Raw genomic sequence first — 16,998 nt, forward strand, 5'->3', positions numbered from 1 at the left:
ATAGTATGTAATGGACGTGTACTGTGACTATAGTATGTAATGGACGTGTACTGTGATTATAGTATGTAATGGACGTGTACTGTGATTGATAGTATAGTAAGGACGTGTACTGTGATTATAGTATGTAATGGACGTGTACTGTGATATATGTATGTAATGGGCGTGTACTGTGACTATAGTATGTAATGGACGTGTACTGTGGTTATAGTATGTAATGGACGTGTTAATTAATACGCATCGAATAGTGAATGTACGCATCGAATAGGAATGTATTTATCTTTATTACCGTTCGTCTATAAAAACGAGGACAACATGTTCATGTTTTAATGTTCGAAAATGGGGCGATTTTAATAATGCACATAAAATGTTCTAGAGTCATCTCGAATGAAAGTATAAAACCACGGTCAACTGTTTTTGTCATATACTTCAACCATGCTCGGCGTGTAACGGCACATTTTCTTGTTTGTTTTAGTAAAACGGTCGGCCCACCTACAGACAGGGTCATTTAGGGGCAATTTTTATGATTAAAACGCAACTCAGTGAAAATGGAACGTAGTTGACTTTAAAAGGAGTATGACAGGGAGCATTCGAACAAATCTAATACTTCTTAACACACCAAGTCGTTTAGATATTTTCTTATATAGTCTAACAGGTGTGTAAGAAGGATCAAGATTTTGATTTCTAATGTCTGCTTCGAGAACAGAGTAACATAGCATTGTTTTAGGCCTCATTTATGTCCTGTTCATATATCTAGAGTTAGTTTAGCAATGGATCATATATAACGTAAAATGTGATTTTAAATTGCTAGGGCAAGAAGCGTTTCGTTGTGCGATTTATCTTTCAGTTCTTTCACTAATTTTGAAGTTGGCTGTTCCTAGTAACCAGACCCGAGTTCTGTTTAACCCAAATACTGTCCGACGAGCGGAGTTCCAATTATTATTATTCCCTACTCTAATAGCATGTTTAATAATATATCGTAATTGAAACTTTTAGCAACAAATAAACACAGTAAAAATGAGTTCTTAAACGGAGCTGACATCCAGACCTGAGTTTCGTTTGAACTAGGAACCAGCTGGCCCGAGCGGAGTTCCGATTATCATGATTCCTACCTAAAAAATGTTTAAATACGGGAATAGAAATTCGAGGGTTTTAGGAACATAAAACACATAATTAATCTCTACAGCACAGATTCAATGTTCAAATACATACGTAATACAGGAATCGAACATCGACTTTTTAGGAACAACAAAACGCTGCAATATCTCTGTAGCACATCTTTCCTTAAACCCAGACCCGAGTTCTGTTGCTAAAAGCTTCAATTACGATTCCTGTATTACATATTAATTAAACATGCTGTTAGAGTTAGGAATTATAATAATAGGAACACCGCTCGAACGATGACAACGATTTTATTCTCATAAACGTAAAGTGTAGAGAATTACATACAGCCAGGACATACATACAGACATTTGATAAACAAGTGAAATACTTAAATAGAACTTATTCGAATATCTATCTGATGAATCTTACAAGTGAAACTAATTCGTCGTCTAACGTTACAACAAAATTAAAAAGAATATTGAATTTAAAAGCGCTGAGTCGTTCAGATAATAATTTCTTTCTGCTAATTAATATTTGACGGTCACTACAATTGAATGATCTCCAATGTCGTTCTGATTACAGAGGTTACGTGTTCTATTTTCTTTGGGGATGTTGTTCCATCTACCATATTCCACTGGTAATTTGCTATTACATGTTAGAAATTAACAAAACAGGTTAGCTAGTCGTGGAGGGAGATCCAGTAGATACTTTTCTAATGTTAGGTCGTGTTTATAAATTCTGTAGTTGGTCACTTTTTATGAGTTAAATACATCACTTCTCCAATTATATACTAATAAGTTTTTAAGTGTATGGAAAACAGTACTTTTCAAGCATTGCATGCTTGAAAATTCTTGATTTTTAAAAACATATAATACATTACATTCTTCAAAAATACTTTTATACAATTCGACCATATAGTGTATAATAGTTTCTGGATAAATTATTCAATTTGTCACTCAGTTCATTAATGTCTGATAGTACTAATTTGGCCCAGTAGCTAACCATGCGCATTTTTATATTTATATCTAATGTAAATCTTCTCAGTTCTCCATATACCATAAAATTGGGTTTGGAGGTTTTCAATTTAAAAACATGTTTGCAAAATTGAAGATGTAGACGTTCTAAAAGTTTGATGTTACAAAATCCCCAGACCTCAAAGCCATAATAAATGATCGGTTTAATAGCTCCATCAGAAATATCCAATTTACAGTCGATTTACAGATTATTGTTTCTACATTTCGCTATTACACCATACATTGCTTTTAAGACCTTTTCCATATAACTGTTTGATATTTAGTTGTGTAAAACCATTACGGGTAAAATGAACGTAAAACTTTTCACAATTTCAATCTCATTACCATTGAAGGTGAAACACATATCTTGGGATACTGTCTCTCTACCAAAAACTATTACTTTTGTTTTATCAATATTATGTGTTGAATACATTTTGTACATTAGGTTGCGTTTGTAAATATTCGGCAGAATCTGCTAGTAAGACTGTATCGTTGGCAAATAGCATTACATATAGTTTGAGGTAGACTTGAAAATCAGATTATAGTTTTCCCGCCAAATTCGATAGGCCATTAAAATCATTTGATATCAAAATAATTTCCAGATCATTAAGAAATATTGAAAACAAAAATGGAGATAATTTTCCCCTTGTCTGTCTCTGGAATTACAATTAAAAATGTTAGCGACCGAGTTCCTTTAGTTACACTTTTGCCTTAATTCCATTGAACAAGTTAGTTATTACTCTAAAACATTTCCGTCCTATATTACTTAAAAATAATTTATTCCGCGGTCCTATTCTTCAAACACTATCGAACGCCTTCTCAAAATTAATAAACACACAGAACATACCAGTTTTAGACTGTTTAGAAAGTTCAATTAAAGAATAAAGTAATATATGACCGAGAGTAGAAATAATAATAAACAAAAGCAGGAAGATTTGCAGTTCTACTACAGTTATGTATTAAAATTTCCCACAATGCTAACACAATTAACATCAGTAATGAGGGTAAATCAATCATTTTCGATCTCTTCAAAACAATCAACTGCAGAATATTTCGAATTAGCTGGATGTATATAATTTATACCAAATAATATATTACCATCATTATTGAGAACAGAACTATTCATTTTGATCCATTGCACATAGCTGAACTCTCTTTTGATATGGGATATATATTTTACATAGTCGTTTCTAATGTATACGACAATTCCACCTGATTGTTTTATGGTTCAAATCAAATTTTATTTTTAAAAAATCATAATATTACGGTACATACACTGTAACATTTAGTGTCCTTACACAGGAGGAGATTTATTCAACAACCCATCATACATACTTTTTTACTCCACCTTATCTACTTTATAAACTATTTTAACTTTACTGTACTGTTTTAATACATCATTTTTATTATCTATAGATACATAGTACCTCTCAACTACAGGATCACTCCGGACAAAATATATGACTGATGAGATGTGCATCACCTGACTTAATTCCACTAGATTAGTAACCGACATTGACTTTCTATGTTTACAAAAAGTGGTATATCCCTTTATGTCTATTATATTTGCAGCATCGGTCTATGATTCTGTACCACATATCATATCATAATATAAAATGTATTCTAGAAAATCAGGACATTTCAATTTACTATTGTGAGCATTTACATTAATACTTGAAATTTTGAATGTATCTCTAGTGTTAAGGACAGTTTGATGTTTCTCCCTCCGCGTGTCCCTATACTGATTTGACAAAAGTTTCCTCGTCATCTGATTGGCCAGTAATGTGCACGTGACCGGCTTTGTAACTGGAGTTAATCGGTTAGGACAGCTTGTGGTCTGCTGAAACCTATGGTTCGCGGTCGCGATAGCACTAAATGCTGAACATGGAGTAAACAGACCACGGATCTGGGTGTTAACTCCGTTTAAAAACTCTATGCAATAGAGATTTTTACTGTGTTTATTTGTTGCTAAAAGCTCCAATTACGATTCCTGTATTACAATATGTAATTAAACTGAATAAACGGAACTCCGCTCTTTGGCCAGTATTTGGATTAGACGAAACTTAGGTCTAGTTCCAAGTTCCATTTTAGCTTAAACGAAATTCGGGTCTGGGTTTCAGATCCGTTTCAGGAAATCTGTACTTTATAGATATTTTCAGTGTTTTGTTGTTCCTAATATCCTCGAAGTTTGATTCCTGTACTACGTATGCATTAAACATGCTATTAAAGTTAGAAATAATCATAATCGGAACTCCGCTCGTTAGCCACTATTTGTGTTAAACGGAACTCGGATCTGGTTCCTTTTCAACGATTTTTCAACGATTTTATTTTACACCCAGACACATTATAATGTGTAACATGAGGGATAAAACAAATACAAGTGTATAAGCATGACAGGATGGACAAGTATATGTACATAACATTAAGACATTATTATATAGCAATTACTCTCAACATTTTTACATTTCACATGTACGAAACACAAAGTATAACTATTTCATTCATGGTGCAATAAGAAGAAAAACCTAAATCATAAATGTAGAATATTTTGATTTCATAGTAGCATCATTATTACGATAATAGTAGAGGATTAAGTTTTTTAAGAAAATGGGAGAGTCCATTTAGGACACTCTTATTATAAACTGATATTAAACCTTTCATCTTATTATCATTATAGCTAGTTCCGTTTATTAATGGAACTAGGAATTAGCATGCATTAGATAAACTTCCTATTAACAGCTAAGGGATTGTATTTATTCCATGGTTAGCATTGTATTTGTCATCAATACATCGATACCGATGGTATAAGTAACCCATACATACACCGCATGCGACGCTATTATCTAACAAATGTGAATGCATTTAGTTAATACGCCTATTATCTAGTTATATTAAAACTGTATTAAATTTTGAATTGTTACTCGAATATCAATTAGATAATGATAGTGAACCACATCGAAGATAGATTTTGATTTCTGACTTAAAACAGTGCATAATGCTAGGTTTACACTATGTTCCCGGCGGCCACGGCAGCCCCGTTTCAGACCACCGTGGACAAAACTTGGTGACCGCAAGACAACGTGAGACAACGCAGGAGGACGTGATAGACAAACGTGAGCGGTCGTGATTACCGTGGAAGCCGTGCAAAATTTTTAAACTGTCAAAAAATTTGCCACGGCAGTCACGGTACAGATGGTGAACGCCACAGGACTTAATAAAACGGGGTTGACGTAACAAAACGTCACAGTGCGTACGAGGCCGTACTTTTGCACCCCGTTCCGTGGTGGAACGGGCAGCAATCACGTTCCCCGGAATCTCACAGTGATTTCAAGTTTTGTGACGTTCTGCTGCGTTTTTTCCACGTTTTATCACGGTTGATGCAGATTGGCTGCACGTTTTGTGCCGTTGTATTCAGGTTTATCAAGGTTTTGACGGCAAGCCAAGGTGGATGATAACCGTTTTGATGCCTTCTGTTAAGACACATCACGGCTTATAGCGGTTGAAAGTCCGACGTGATACGGCTTGTTACGTCTTATTACGGTCTTACGTTGCAAGCAATATATGATGGAGTATCATTGCCTGGCCTGGTACATATTCGCTACTTCATGGAATTATTTGTATAAATAAATAGAAATAGTCATTATCAATCAAATTTAAACTCTCAAATTATATATCAAAACTATTATTGCAGAATGCAGAGTAAGTGAGAACCATTACAAAAAAAAATATTTACATAGAAACACTTGGCTACAATAATTATATATTTATACCAAATACATTTAATATTTTCATTCTTTTAACACATATTCGGCAATAGATATTGTTTCATTTGCTCAAAAAAGCCCGGCATCAGACTTTTATCCCTAGTAAGCCTTGGCGGACCGTGAAAAACGTATCGGAGCTTGATCAAAACGTGTATCACGTAGCAGACCTCATCAGATCGTAACAGGCCTAGAGAGAACGTAGTGGTATCCTTGATAGACCGTGCTGAAGCCGTAGTGTACCTTTAACGTCCAGGAACAACACTTTCCCCTATATCCACGGTCCATCACGTTATCCGTAAAAGACCGTGGCAAAACTTCACAAGACCTAGCTCAACTTGAATACAGAGACAAAATTCCACGGCGCACCACGTTTTGGGCAAACAGGGCTACCGTGGTCGCCGGGAACATAGTGTAAACCTAGCATAACGATTTCTATGCCCATATTAAAAACAAACGCGTGCAATTAATATAAGGACAGAGCACGCAGGCACGAGACCAAGCACTTGACCCAAATAGGACATATCCTCGGATACATTGTATTAACAACTACTTATAAGATGTATTAAAAAGCTTCTAAATCCCGATTTCCATGAACTGATAAAAGAACACGATATCCCTTTGTGTGTCGAAACAAAAACTGACGATCGTGACCAATTAGATGTTCCAATTGGATATGATTTTCATTTAAATAAAGAACAAAATTCAAACATAGGCTACAATATACAAATTTGTCTTAAAGAAATCCATCAAAATCATTCACTCTAATTCCGAAATTGTACTAAAAATAGTCAACCTCAATGCATTGATTGGGTGTTTATGTCCCCCCAGATGGGTCTGTATATTCTTCCGAAGATTCGTCTGCTGATATAGAAAACGAACTAGCTAGTTTTTCAATAGATGTACCTAACATTTTTAGTGGGCAATGCAACTTTAATACCAGTACTAGTACGTTATCCTGTTATAACATTCCGGATGAGAACGTCCTTAACAACTTCCGAGGTAGATGGTATTTATGCTTATCAAAAACTTCTATCTTGTAATGTTCCATTCCACAGAGTTAACAGCGATGTTGGTCGTACTAACAGGTTTAAAATTGATTGAAATGTGTAAGAGATGCTCTTTATTTATCGGAAACGGTCGACTCTACCAAGATCGTGGCATTGGAAAGAAGAACTGTTAAGTCTATTATGCAAAGTTGAAACTATTAATTTCATAAATGATTTTGAAATATGTGATTTCAACCCTATGATTTCCGATGTATATTGTCAAATACGAATTTGCATCGATTGTAAGTCATTGCATGCTAACAGGGTCCATGATGATCCTGTAATATTCAATTATTTGAAATAGGATGATAACAAGAAAGGTGAATTCACAGAAGCGATCGATGCCAAATAATCGAGGTTTTAGGTGAACGAGTAAACAGTCTGAAGAATGGAAACATTATTGAGAAGAATAATTTGACAATATTGTGTCAGACCTGTGTAAAGTTATGCTATATACTTCAAGGACGACTATTGATTCTAAAACATTATATGTAATGAGTATGTAGTGGTGTGATCGGGTGGTGTAGTTGTTAAGCCACTCGCCTTTCACCTAGCCGGCCGGGGTTCGATCCGTACCACGGACGTGAAAAGTAAGGGGTCTCCTGAACGATCTCCTGGGTTTTTCCGGACACTCCGGTTTCCTCCCACACTTAGACCCCCTTACATCCGGGCTATCGAGAGTGCATCCTCGATACTCCATGGGTTCCGACCACTAACGATCTAACTACATGTAACTTAATAACGGTAAACTGTTGTTGACTGTGTGGCTTTTAAGTAGGTCGTCGCTCTCTCTGTAGTTTTCAAAGGACATTTTTGCAGGCCTATGATTGGTTCAGATTTGTTCCCCTGAGCTGCCCCCAGTTTTACTACGAGATAGTCGAGGGTTGTAGAGATAGTAATTGATCGGAACCCTTGGAGTATCGAGGATGCCGAGAGTGACTTGCATAAGTTGTATAACTTGTTGCGTAATCGATGTAAAATAAATAAAGTTTATTATTATTAACATACGTAAACAGAAAAACGATTTAGTGAAAGCAAAAATCTAAAAAAAACTTGGTTTGATAAGGCATGCAGAACTGCCCGAGCAAGTTTTAATAAGAGCAAGTCGAACTTGAAAAGAAGTTCAAAATGTGTATTCAACATGACGGCTGTGGCGGCCATCTTGAACTTCAGATCGACCCAAAAAATAACAACGCTTGATCGGGATCATTTCAGGCAAGTTTCAGCCAACGCTTGATCGGGATCATTTCAGGCAAGTTTCAGCCATATCGCACCGGTAGAACTTGAGAAGTTCAAAATGTGTTTTCAAGATGGCGGCTGTGGCGGCCATCTTGGATTTCGGATCGACCCGAAAGATAAAAATTCTTTGTCGTTACCATGTCAGGATCATTTCAGGCAAGTTTCAGCCAAATCGCACCGGTAGAACCTGAGAAGAAGTTCATAATGTGTTTTCAAGATGGCGGGTGTGGCGGCCATATTGGATTTCCGATCGACCCGAAAGATAACAACACTTTGTCGTGACCATGTCAGAATCATTTCAGGCAAGTTTCAGCCAAATCGCACCGGTTGAACTTGAGAAGAAGTTCAAAATGTGTTTTCAAGATGGCGGATAAGGATGTACACCTCTGAGAAGTCAAACTTTTCTTGTATTAAACATTTTTTCTCAAATAGATTTTTGGAAAAAGGAGTTCATACAATAAAAGAAAATGGAAGAACACAGATATGTCCGTGTGCTCGTTTTTGAGCTTTTGTCACTCAAAGACGCCTAGTGGACAAAACATTGGATTTTATGGGAATTTTGCTGTTTTTACCAGATTAAAGCCATAATTTCCTAATGAGGTGTTTGATATGTATGAATGTATGTAGAATTCATTGTCTAGTAGTCTTCATAAGACTAATATTTTTTCTCAGAATAACAACATATGCTACCCCTACCCCTTAATTTTGTACTACAAAATGCACCATTTTCAGCCATTTTTGCCAAATTTAACCCTTTATAGAAAAAGTTTTGGTATTGAAATTTTTGTTATTATTTTGCATATCGATAGGGAAACGGTTGTTCTTTCTAAATCAGGAAGAAAAAATGGGGGTCTGTGTGCTTACTTTTTTGCCCCATTTGAATTTTAGTTATTTTTGAGTATTTTAGAGTAAAAAATAAAAATGCCCAAATTACCATTAAATGTAAGAATAAAGTCACAAAAGTGTATCGTTTCACATAATAATGCTCAAAATTTTAATTACTACGAACTTAGTAACGATTTGCATCAAAAATTAGCTCGATACAGCTAAAAATGCCGGCGCAGTAATTAAAATGGTAAAACTGTGGCTCTACTTGAAGCGAAAAAGACACAATTTCAAAATGGCCGCCAAATGGGCCATTTCTTAAAATCCCTGTATAAAAAATCTACTGAAAATAGAAATGTAATTTTTTGACAAAATTTGCATCTGGCAACTTGCTACAGATACTGATAAATTATATTTGAAAATCTCATAACTTCTTTGATCTGTGTTGAAACGAGACTTCAACGGGACTGAAACCTCAGAAGAATACATCCTTAAAGCTATATTTACATTTTTACTGCAGTCCCACTATGTAACCTTACCAACCAGTTTGCAAACATTGAACGTCTCTCGGTTGGCATTCATAGCCAATATAAATGCCAACTAGACAAAGGCAAACCCAACATGAAGCTAGCGCTTCATTGAATTTGTCTCTGTCCAGTTGGCATTCATAATATACAACAGTTGTTGACTTAAGAAAAGCGTTCGATACAATATGGAGAGTTGGTTTATGGAAAAAGCTTCCTAAAACTAAAATCGGAGGTAAATATTTTCAATTATAAAGAATATGTATGAAACAATCAAATCTTATGTGGAATAAAAAAAATCAATCTTTATAATAGGAGTCAGACAAGGTGAGAATTTATCTCCATTCCTGTTTTCTATTTTCCTTAATGATATTGAGCGTTTCTGCAAAGATAATGATGTGACTTTTGACCTTTAGCCAATATACAAGCGAAATTTGAGTCAGAACTTCGTGTTTAAGTTGAACTATTTGTACATCTGTATGCTGATGACACAATTCTTATGCCAGATACTTCCGAAGTTTTACAAAAAGCCCTTCAAGTTTTTAAAAAATACTGCAAAATGTGGAAGCTCGAGGTAAATGTGAAGAAGAAAATAGTGTTTTCTAAACGGTAATCTAACAATAATCATGGACTTAAGTTCAACGACCAAGTCATTGAAGAGGTTGATAGTTTTAGCTATCTAGGTGTAACTTTCAATTATGATGGGTTTTTAAAAAAAAAATACAAACAGAAGCTTTTTCAATCTATCGCAAGATAAAAAATCAACATCTACCAGTTGATTTACAATTAAAACTGTTTGATACATTAGTAACTCCAATATTGTTATATAGATATGAAATGTGGGGCTACGAGAACATATAAACCATTGAACAAATTCATCTGAAATTTTAGGTTTAAAATCTACCACTCCTAATTTTATGATTGATAGAGAACTGGGTCGATACCCTTTTGAAATAATTGTTAAGTTAAGGATGCTGAACTTTTATAACTCATTTTTATTGATCGAATCAAATTAAGTAGTCATATTTACCATTTAATGTTTAAGCCCATTTTAATGATATGTGTGACTTCAAATGGATTGATACTTTTGATGACATAGGACAAAGTGCGGTTTTCCAGAACCACGTCACAGTTAACAAATTCTATATAAAAAAAACTTAAAGAAAATACTATAATGCGATTTTATGGCGGAATATATATTCTATCACATATAAGTACTATTTCATATGAAATATGAAAATATATGATATAGAAATGATCTCTAAAGGATATTAATGGTCATGGTTCATCTTTGTTACAATGATTTCACTACTGTATTTAATAGATTTTGTTTTTTCTGTAGTTTCGTAACCACGACAACAACGAAAGTTTCTTCACAACGACAAATACATAATACAGTAGGGGAAATATAGACTCTCCGTATACAGTTGAGTGAGATTTACTTTAATGTCACTGACTCCCGAGGTTAACTGTTACGTCGGCCTGGCATATAAAGGGGACATAGATCGGAGTATGACAGAGAGCAAATGGAATCTGTTTATCACTAGTAGTCTAAGGCGCACATTTTGATATGGTCTTAAAAAAACTGGTGTATATTGTATATAGATGTTGTGCAGGTACATATAATAGAAGCTCAGAAGAGCATATATTTCGACATACAATCGCGGAAACATAAAATTAAGGAGCTAACTATATCACATTAAAATCGATTCCAACTCTTTTATTACCTGGAGCCTTTCGTAAGTACAGCCAATAGACATAAGTATTCGTCACTGTTATTTTTACGTATTTGCTTTAGTCTTTTAATTTAATTTTCCTGATTTCATCTACTGATGGATTTCAACCAATGTTAAGCATATTGAAAATTTCTGCACTTTCAGCAAACAATATCTACATGCTTTGCCGTTATGCATAATTTTTGGGAAAGTCGTGTCTTATTAGCAAGCTTTTGATAACATCAAAGAATGAAAATGACGCAATAAAACGATGCACACAAATAATGATATTTTGAAAATGAACATCAAGGAATCATTAATATATTATGAGCTGTAAATGTTTGTTTGTTTGATTGATTAACGTCCTATTAACAGCTATATGGTCATGTAAGGACGGCCTTCCATGTATGTGATGTGTTGTGTGTATGTTGTGCGAGGTGCGTGTTTTGGAAGACTGCGGTATATTCATGTTGTGTCTTCTTGTATAGTGGAACTGTTGCCCTTTTTATAGTGCTATATCACTGAAGCATGCCGCCGAAGACACCAAGCAACACACCACACCCGGTCACATTATACTGACAACGGGCGAACCAGTCGTCCCACTCCACGTTTGCTGAGCGCTAAGCAGGAGCAGAAACTACCACTTTTATAGACTTTGGTGTGTCTCGGCCAGGGGACAGAACCCAGAGCCTTCCTTACAGGGGCGAACGCTCAATCCAAGGCCAAAAGTGAGGCGGTGCCAAGGGAGGCATTAGGAAAGATAAAGTCAGTTAGGAAGAAAAGAAAAGATAAGATCCTAAATTTAGTCGCCTTTTACGACCATGCAATAGGGGCAGCAGGTACAATTCTAACGCCTGCAGGGCCAAGCTGTAAATGTAGTTAATTTTCTACGAATATTCCAAATTTGGTTAAAATCCATCAATAGATGACTTCAGGAAAATTCGAAGAAATAAAAAGTAAAAAAAAAAAAAATCATAGAATAATCAGAGAAAAATACCAGTGACGAAAACTTATGTCCCTTGACTGTAATCACAGTTAGACCATATACTATTAAAACAGCAAAGTATGTGATTTAATATTGTCTGTCTTAATTCAATGTATATTATATGATACAATATGTCAAATTGTCCTTTTTTCCAAAACAATATGGTATTGTGTGACAAGCATGGCCTCCTTCACAACATTTACAACAAAATGTGTCTATACTGATCTACTGGCCGGTACTTCAGGGTGCAATAGGATAACTTGCATACAATATTTTTCTACATAAAATTTGTGATTAAAACATTATTATTTGACAGTTGTGATTCTTAATTCATTGACAGACGCAACAGTATGTCCGGGAATGGGGCCACGGTGGTCGAGTGGTTAAGGTGTCCCGACTACAGTTTGGGGGAAGTAGGTTTCCGGAGGAACAGGTCGAGTTTGTATTTAGTATAATCCATGCCCCAAATTATCAGGTTGAAGTAGTGGAAGTGCATTTTAAGGTTGCCCATTATTAAGATATGGAATTTCGAATACGGATGTATGTCCTGTTTGTGAACTGACAACGGAAACGTAATGGCACTTGTTTTTAGATTGTTCCAAATTTAATGAACTTTATGTGTTTTTAAAGATTTTCTTATATTTTTTTTCTGATACTAGTGCTGAAAATAGAAATGGTATAGACTGGCATTGTTTGATCTTGCTAGGATTTTATGAGAAATGGAAGAATGTAAATCATCATGTAGTTAATTAGAATGTTGCCCGATTTTGTATTTTTAAAAGAATGAATATTATGTGCAACGAAGGAAATATAGATATTATTATCTTTTTTCAAAATCACATTCAAACGTTTTGTTCGATATATTTTCAATTATTTCATACGTACACATGAATGAGTTTTTTTCATATTTTAAAAGTATTTCATCTCTTCAAATGATATTATCGTACTTATCTGAAAAAAAGTCCGAATTTGTGAGTCCTGAGATTATGTATTGCATGTCTTTACATTATTAGTGCAGATGCTTTTTAGGAGGAACCTAGGGGTACCCAACTCCTGGGGCCCTATTGACGGATAAAAAGGTGTCCCGACATATTACCACAAGCCCTCCACATCTGGTCGGTGATTTTTTTCATTGTACTCCGGCTTTCCTCAAACCAATAAATCTGGCACGTCCTTAATGACCTTGTTTATTAATAGGGCGTAAAACTAACAAAACAAACAACAACAGTCCGGGATACTATCTTTATTTTGTAAACTGTTTCTTTACTCTCTCTTAATGCAGTTTCCCATTAATTAAGCATAAGCTTGTTTCGTCTGCTTGCTTCACCTTGCCTAATGTACAATTCGTCCATACTGATACTATATTTCCGATATAATAATATATTTCCCATGAATTGTATGCATACATATAGAATATTTAATCGGCTTTTATCGGGGATCTAAAAGACATGTACATATAATAATGACCCAATAAATTATTACAATTTAATATCAAAACATAAAGAGAAAATATTGAATTCGATTATCCAAAATAGTCCAGTTATTGCATTGTACATCTACAGTATGTGATCAGAACAGGTATAAAGGCTAACCACGTGCACGCTACATAAACAACCCATATTTTGTTGCTATGCGAGACACGCTAACGTATCAAATGTCAACTGTGAATCAATCCACGCTAACGTAAAGCGGTCATTGTTTAATAGTGTCAACTCGTCCATGTAAATAACACGCTGGCGAGAAGTCTTTGTTTCAACATTCGTAACTTCTTCTTCGTTTACATTTGTCAGTTGAATGAGGTAGAAGCATTCCGAATAGAGGAAGCTAATATCAACCAATCAAAAATAAGCATCTCTGAAGTATGTAATGTGATATATAAGGCAAACTGAAAATAGGGTATTAAAAATCAAATTTGCTCTCGTACAAAATATCTAGAAAGGTTGTTTTTTTGGCAACATGCATATTACTAAAGCAGTCAACAATAAACAGCCCTACGGTATCAGTATACTTATATATGTCCTAATTACAGAGAATATTAATAAAAATGACGCGTATCCCGAAGTCCTGTATTTTTAAACTCCATATATACACGACTCGGTTTTCAAAATCATAAAAAAATATAATTGTCACTTCATTTTGTAAAAACATGCTATGAACGATAAGATGGTACCCCATTGAAGGCTGCATAACGTTTTTAGTCCAAAAACATCATTTATTCTATCTTTAAAATGTGATCAAAAATTAGGGGGACAGTCTTTTTGTCCCCCTAATGACGGTGTCTCCCTAAGTCTAGAACTTTGTCGTGTATACAGTCTTGACTTCTTCTTCCACATTTCTTAAACTATAGGAATTGTAGAGGAGCAAAGCAACCGATTGTGATCCATCACGTCCAGCACGTCCAGTTTGCTGCACAATATCTACAACATCTTGGTGCACCATATAATATTACGCCATTTACATTGGCAATGTCAATACCCATACCTAATGCACTGGTTGAGATTACTATTCTAAGCATGCCACAAGGATTGCACAGATCGTCCACAATTTTCTTCTTGATGGCATCAGGAGTCTCTGAATGAAACATCTCACAATACGATGAACTAATTATAAGGGGAACTTCTGATGTGAGATATGTGTAGATTTTAGATACATCCTTAATAGTGTTACAGTAAATGAGTTATCAGAAACAGAGAAATACAGCTTTTATAGGATATCAAACAGTCAGAATTAGTGTTTGAAATAAAATAAAGAAACTGTAATTCTGCTTCTGTCAATCTATGTCCACAATCATTATAATGATATATAGATTTATACTGACATGTTATGAGTACTAGTGTGCATAGTTAAAATATGTAAATGTTAAAAAACAGTATAAAGTATAAAATATATCATTTTAAGCCAGAGGTCTGGACATCCTAGCTTTAAAGGTATGGTTATAATGATAGTTTTGATCAGGTATAATTAAGTAGTCTTCAAAGTTCCATCCTTACAAACATATTCTGTAAGTTTCAGGCATCGGTAATCTCCAAATCATAAACACGAGACTCGAGAAGTGAACATGACTGGTTTATTCTGGGTGGTCTAGAAATATAAACATCCTACCGTTATATACAGCACGTATCCCTGGGATGTTACGAAGTCTTTCCACTTGGTCTTTCATCAAGGCAATCAATGGGCAACAAACTATTATTTTCTTAGCAAACACTGACCCGCTAGCGATCGCCACTTCCCTCAGTACAGATACAGCCATCTGATACGGCAATGACTTCCCAAACCCCGTTGGTAATATAGCCAAACAGTCCAATCCTTCAATAATACAGCTAAAGGAGCTCTTTCTGTTCCTTCTTTAACGTATCTACTTCGAACAACCATAACACACTTTCAATCGCCTCGTCAGTCGCCATTTTGAAACTAATCCCGACGTCTCGTTTGTTAGCTGCAATTTGATTGGCTAATACTACTTTTGAATATTCCTTTGCAAAAGGTCACCTGGACGTGACCTCCTATCGGGTTTTCTCAGATCTTCATAGCGTAAGCGTATTGAAGAGCTGGTTTTAATCAGATTGATATAAACTGAGCTTAATGAAACTTTGTATGTAGACTAACATTGGAAGGATCATGGATTAAGGATTTTAATTAGATTGCACGGACAAGTTTGAAAATCCGCTTGATTCGACTTAATTACAGAGTTATTGCCCTTTGCGATGATAATTATTGAACATTGTGAACAAGATAACGTGAGTTAATATGCACCAATCTTAATGAAATTTTGTATGTAGACCTATTGGATCTATTTTTCTATATCGTGAACAAAAGACATCAGTTGGTTAGTAAATGACTAATTTTTATTTAAAGTGAATAGTCGGGCAACGAAAACCAGTCTAAATGCGTTCATTGGCCTTCCAAATGTTCTCACATATTAATACGACGGTCAAGTTCTGCTTAGTTTCCCAGTTCTGACCATTAAAGTAAAGAAAAGTTGAAAGCATTGAAAGCGAGGCAGCGTGGAATTGTAACCACGGACATAGTGAGCCGGGAGGACGTTTTAGAATTTCCATACTTTAAATTAATTTCTTCGTACACAGACAAATTTTGACGAGAGATTTTATTTTTCCATTTCATAAGAAATTATACTGGATAGATTCACACCATTTTTACCGACTTTAGCCATCCTTGCCCGACTGTTCACTTTAAATATCAGGTGACAGTTAAAATATACTTCCGAAGATTAGGATAAGTCGTTAAAGAAACGGACTAATTCCGAAGATTAGGCTAAATCGTAAAAGAATTACTACTAGTTTTGAAGTTTTATTCTAACTGCAATGAGTTATTGTCAACAGAACTGATGTTGGGCCTGTAACATGCTGAAATGGAAGGCTACCAAATTTGTTCAAATAAATGCCCTAATTACCTTCATTTAAGGTCAAGTGTCAAATTGGCTAAAATCTTTAAATGACTCCTCTATCAATATCTGACAGGCCTGTAGCCATCGTATTACCATTGTAGTCTGAGATGACGGACTGCCATTTTTTATCAAATGAATGACCTTGACCTTCATTCAAGGTCACAGTCACAAGGGCCAAATAGACTTAAATCGTAAAATGTCTTAAAACTGTGGGATATTATTTCCTGAGCTAGTGAAATCGCTCTCTAAGCTAGAGTTAAATCCCGTTCGCAATTCTCTTCATTTCATCTGCGACATTCCTTCAGGTGTCGCCCACTAGTAAAGCTTTTAAGCAGTCTAAAAACTTTGAATGGACTTTTTAAGGACAGAATGGCATCGGGT

The sequence above is a fragment of the Argopecten irradians genome, chromosome 12, assembly GCF_041381155.1.
Source record: "Argopecten irradians isolate NY chromosome 12, Ai_NY, whole genome shotgun sequence".
Taxonomy (NCBI): Eukaryota; Metazoa; Mollusca; class Bivalvia; order Pectinida; family Pectinidae; genus Argopecten; species Argopecten irradians.